The sequence below is a fragment of the Paralichthys olivaceus genome, chromosome 1 (assembly GCF_024713975.1).
Source record: "Paralichthys olivaceus isolate ysfri-2021 chromosome 1, ASM2471397v2, whole genome shotgun sequence".
Classification (NCBI taxonomy): domain Eukaryota; kingdom Metazoa; phylum Chordata; class Actinopteri; order Pleuronectiformes; family Paralichthyidae; genus Paralichthys; species Paralichthys olivaceus.
The window spans coordinates 30,313,289-30,318,748 of NC_091093.1; the positions used below are offsets into that span (position 1 = coordinate 30,313,289).

At 44.7% G+C, this 5,460-nt stretch overlaps 1 long non-coding RNA gene across 1 annotated transcript; it reads left to right on the forward strand.

Annotated features, from left to right (window-relative positions):
- Nucleotides 1-1,023: 1,023 nt before the first annotated feature.
- Nucleotides 1,024-3,323, forward strand: LOC138410473 (uncharacterized). Its single transcript, XR_011243200.1, has 2 exons — nucleotides 1,024-1,637; nucleotides 2,763-3,323. It is a non-coding gene; the product is annotated as an uncharacterized lncRNA (long non-coding RNA).
- The last annotated feature ends 2,137 nt before the right edge of the window (nucleotides 3,324-5,460 follow it).

Here is a 5,460-nt window from a genome sequence, read left to right on the forward strand (position 1 = left end):
TGTGTAGCAGCAGAAATGTGCTGAGTGTGGACCACAGTGTTTGTCAGTGTGGTGAGTTCAGACCTCAGAGCTGCTCTGGGCTCAGTTTACAGCCGAGAGAAGAATAACTTCATTTCACCATCGTTTGCTTCTGTTCAGCTGATCTCAGGCAGGCGACGTATACGAACAACTTTCTATATAATCACAGGCCTCTCACCACTATTGTCTCCTTATATACAGCATCGACATGAACAACTCCTCCTACACACTCCACGGTGTGTGTGTGTGTGTGTGTGTGTGTGTGTGTGTGTGTGTGTGTGTGTGTGTGTGAGAGACTCTAAGGTGATCGGTTCATGAGACTGAAAGATGAATAATATCTGTATATTAATCTTTTCATACAACACAATGGTTCAGGGTTTCCATTGCGATGACAGTGAGGTGACATCATGCAGGTGGTTCCTGTCGCCCAGGCGGCTGGATGTCAGCAGTGTGTGTGTGTGTGTGTGTGTGTGTGTGTACGTGTGTGTGTGTGTGTGTGTGTGTGTGTATCTGGGAGTGATGGAGTCAGCAGAGCCATGACAGAGAGTCACAGGAGAGGAAACACCAGAATCTCGTGGTCAGATGATGACTGATGCTCAGACTCGATTCATCATCATGGCCTGCACATACACACACACACACACACACACACACACACACACACACACACACACACACATCCATGCACATGCGCACGCACACGCTTCAAGCCCGCCCCCCCCAGGTGAAGAACTGATGTTTCTTCCAAACTTCAAACCATCAGAACTTTATTTAAGATTCTCGTGGAGACTCCAAACAAACCAAACTGAGTTCGAGGGAAAATGTGATGCAACTCTGCAACAAGTGTGACTCAGTGGTTTTTATTTTATTTATAGATTTGAAATGAAAACATGTTCTTCATCGTTTCCAAGAAGGTGCAACATCACGTCTGACGGAGGAGCGCTCCCATTGGTCGGCTCGGCCTGTGTTCGCAGAATAAAGATACAGAACATGATGTACATAAACATACACATATCTGTGTGTGTATACACAGATATGTGTATGTATGAGATTTAAACTGCTCTGATCAATATTTTATTCTGTTCTGCAGCTCATCAGGGAAACATTCACAGATTCAGTCTGTCTCACACACACACACACACACACACACACACACACACACACACACACACTCCTCTGGGACATTTATATAATGTGGACTTTGTGTCCTCCCTCTGTAGGAAGATAAGAGTTTAGCTCTGCAATAAATCCTCCTCCTCCTCCTCACTCTGCTGGAGTTTGGCTGCACACACACACACACACACACACACACACACACACAAACACGTAGAAAATCTGTTAATGGGGCGTTTTCATTTCATTGTTACCACAAACCACAGGATCCTGCTGGAAACAGGACGAGAAATATTTTTCTTCATGTTGTGAATAAACTGAAACCTTGTCTTCTCCCAGCCGATCACACCTCAGTGAGAAACAAACAGAACAGAAGAAGACACCATTAAGCAGAGTCCACATCGGGACACATCAGAAGGGATGAATGAGTCCAAGAGGCGTTTCTGACTTGTATTAAAACTTAAAGCTGGAGAGCAGCGGACTGGATTCTGGATCTCAGGACTCAGGTGAGTTCAGGTGAGTCAGACATGACACGAGTAGGTTTTTACTTCAGTTACTCTTTACTCTAAAGATCGGGAACATACATGTAACTGAGTCGTTTTACATTGTTGAGTTTCTCTTGAGTAACAGATCTGAGAACATTCTCCTGCTGTCCGGGTCAGACTCAGGGGCTGCACGGAGAGTTCCAGAAAATGTCCAGAGCAACTGACTCATACATTTTGTTTCTCACATACAGAACCTTCAGAACATGTTAGGAACATTTCCGGAACATATCAGGAACATGTCAGAAACATTTCAGGAACATGTCAGGAACATTTCAGGAACATATCAGGAACATGTCAGGAACATATCAGGAACATGTCAGAAACATTTCAGGAACATATCAGGAACATTTCAGAAACATTTCAGGAACATTTCAGGAACATATCAGGAACATGTCAGGAACATATCAGGAACATGTCAGAAACATTTCAGGAACATATCAGGAACATTTCAGGAACATGTCAGGAACATGTCAGGAACATTTCAGGAACATGTCAGGAACATGTCAGAAACATTTCAGGAACATTTCAGGAACATGTCAGAAACATTTCAGGAACATATCAGGAACATTTCAGGAACATGTCAGGAACATGTCAGAAACATTTCAGGAACATGTCAGAAACATTTCAGGAACATGTCAGGAACATATCAGGAACATTTCAGGAACATGTCAGAAACATTTCAGGAACATATCAGGGACATTTCAGAAACATTTCAGGAACATATCAGGAACATGTCAGAAACATTTCAGGAACATGCCAGGAACATGTCAGGACTTCAGTTCATGTCTGAAGTTCATATCTGTTTCTGTGTTGCATGTTAAACTCTGGGCTGACTTCGCTCGTGCTACAGTCTTGCTCAGGGGCACTTCAACACGTGTGTGTGTTTATTAGCGCTGCATCCTCAGTGAGCTGTTGACAGCCGCTGTGAACACACACATTGTGTTGATGTGAGTTTTATAGTTGTGTTGTTGGCCCAAAGTCAAGTTTCTGACTTTTACAACCTGAACAAGTTACAATGTGGGAGAAAGCTGCAGGTGAGTGATGTGACTTCAGGGTGAAAATAAAGAAAACCTCTCCTTCTTTCAGCCTCTCTCCTCCTCTCTCCTCCTCTCTCCTCCTCTCGCCTCCTCTCGCCTCTGCCGAGCAGCGCCGCGCTCTCGGCTCAGATGATGACAGCGGCTGAAATCCAGAAAAGCAACTTTCCCAGGTTTCCCTGAAGCATTTTTGGGCACCGTTCACCTCCCGAGCAGCAGAGGAGAAATTATTTTCAGCAGGCTTCTGGGAAAACGCAGCCTTAAAGGATTAGTTTTCAAGATATGTGTGTAAAGTTCTCGTTCACGTGGGACATGTGTGTTAACGTGAACTTCACAGTCTGAGCGTCGGAGCCAAGAAAAGCTCACGGCTGGAGCAGAGCCCACGGTCGGGTTGTTGTTTGGTGCAAAAAAACAAAACTAAATAATGTGAGGGAAGTTGTTTTAACTGGCTGCGTGACAGAGAGAGAGGAAGAAGAAGAAGAAGTAGAAGAAGAAAATGAAAAACAAGAAGTGTGTGTATCTGATCTTTTACCTGATGAAACATTAACTCATATAAAGAAAGAGTTGAAATAAAGAAAATTCATGTTGAGAATCAAACAACATGAAGTCATGACGTGATGATGTCATATATCTGTCACACACACACACACACACACTCATCTCGTCAAACTCATCACTGTTACCATGGTTACTCCTTATTAAGTTTTTCAAGTTTGCCTTTTCGTGTGGAAGAACGGAAACTTCTGAGGAGAGTTCAGGTTCAAGCTCAGTTGCGTGGCTGAGATACGAGATGTTCTCATGCTGTTGAGCGGAGGTCAGAGGTCAAAGGGTTCAGTTACGACCATTGACTGTCGACTGAAGCTAATGTATTCTGTGTAATGACCAGCAGAGGGCGACTCCACAGCTCCATTTAGAGTCGAATAGACCATAAAGCACATTGTGCATTGGGGCGTGGATACGGCAGTGTGATTGACAGCTAGTACCATCCAATGGGTGCAGGTCGCGGGTGTAGGTGGGCACTAAATGTGCTTGAGCTCTCAGTCAGGCTCCACCCCCTGCTCCTCCAAATATGGTTACTTCTGGTTCTGAAAATAGAAGATGGCGCCGGACAACATGTCAAACTGAGGCTTCAGAGCTGCAGCTCACAAACCAGCAGGGGGCGTCCCGGTGGGTCGATGCCGCTTTACGACTCGTCACTTTATCTTCACGCGCTGAGTCACCACTCGTTCGTTTGCAGTTTATACGGCTTCTTTCATTAAACGATTCAGATCAAGTTGAAGGAGATTCAACCTCAGCTGAACCAGAATCACACCAGATGTTTCCAGATGTTTGTCTCTGCTGCCGACGTGCTCATGAGCCACACACACACACACACACACACACACACACACACACACACACACACACACAAATCCCTGCATGTGCAGCTGTAAACAGTTTGTCTCAGCCAACGAGAGCGTCTGCTTTCAATTATGCACACACACACACACACACACACACACACACACACACACACACACACACCACAACATAATGAGAAATAGGCAACAGAGTGAGATTTTGTTTGTGTGTACGTTTGAGTATTTGCTCTTATTGAATAAGTGTGTGTGTGTGTGTGTGTGTGTGTGTGTGTGTGTGTGTGTTACTGGCAGTTTGCTCATTAATTCAGTTGATTTCCAAGGAAAGAGTGTGTGTTTGTTTCTTCCTGTGTGACTTCTGTAGGCGTCACAGTTCTACATGTCTCAGCGAGACCTGTAGAGTGAGTTGTGTTGCTGCACATGAAAGAATTGACGACAAAGTCATTAGATTCCTCCTCAAGATTACCCCCCCCCCCCCCTTCCCCCCCCGACTAGATTTCTAGCAGCGAAATGTCAAGAAGAAACTGAAGCCAATCAGAGCGCAGGACGGGGGGAAGATTGTGTCCTGTGTGTGACCTGGTAGCTTCTTTCCTTCAGTTTTCTCTTTCTGCAGGACGGGACGTCAGTGGAGGTGCATCCTCCAAAAACGTCTCATCGTGGATGAAGCCAAAACTAACGATCTGGTCCTGGAGAGTCCTGATCTTTGTGTGTCCTGCTTCATTCATTAATCTAATATTTACACACCGTCCGTCTGTATGAACATATTTCGCAAAACTGTTCAACTGATGAGCTTCACACTTTGCTTGTGTGTTCTTCTTCTTCCATGAAGTGCAGTGTCACTTTTAGTGTTCAATGTTAATTAAAATTGCGACAGCGCCCTGTATCAGTCAGTGTGTCCTCAGTCTCCGACCCAGTTCAGTCTTCTTCTACGTCCTCAGACAAACAATAAGAAGTATTGTTGCAGACTTATAATAATTCTGAAGTAACGACACAGGACGAGAGAACACAACATTATAAACGCACACCGCAGGGACTGAACTAGTTTAAACACAAACATGTCAGTGCAGGAGACAGTTGAAGTAAAGAACAATCAAATATTTACTGAGAACTCAAGAACTAATTTTGTTAACATGAGGATTAAAGTGGGATGGCCCCGCCCCCTCCTCTGTCAGCCAGCCTGCAGGTCGTCTGACGGGACGCGACACAATGATGCATCTGTTCCTGGCGTCGAATCGTTTAGTCGCCTACAGGTCGAGGTCCAAACTGAGGGGAGCGAACATGAAACATCTTCCCTGTCCTTCAGCTGAATATCTCATCCTCATCCTCAGAAACATCTGTTCCCATCGTGTGTGTGAATCTATGATGATTTATTATCAGTGTTTGTTCTTTAGA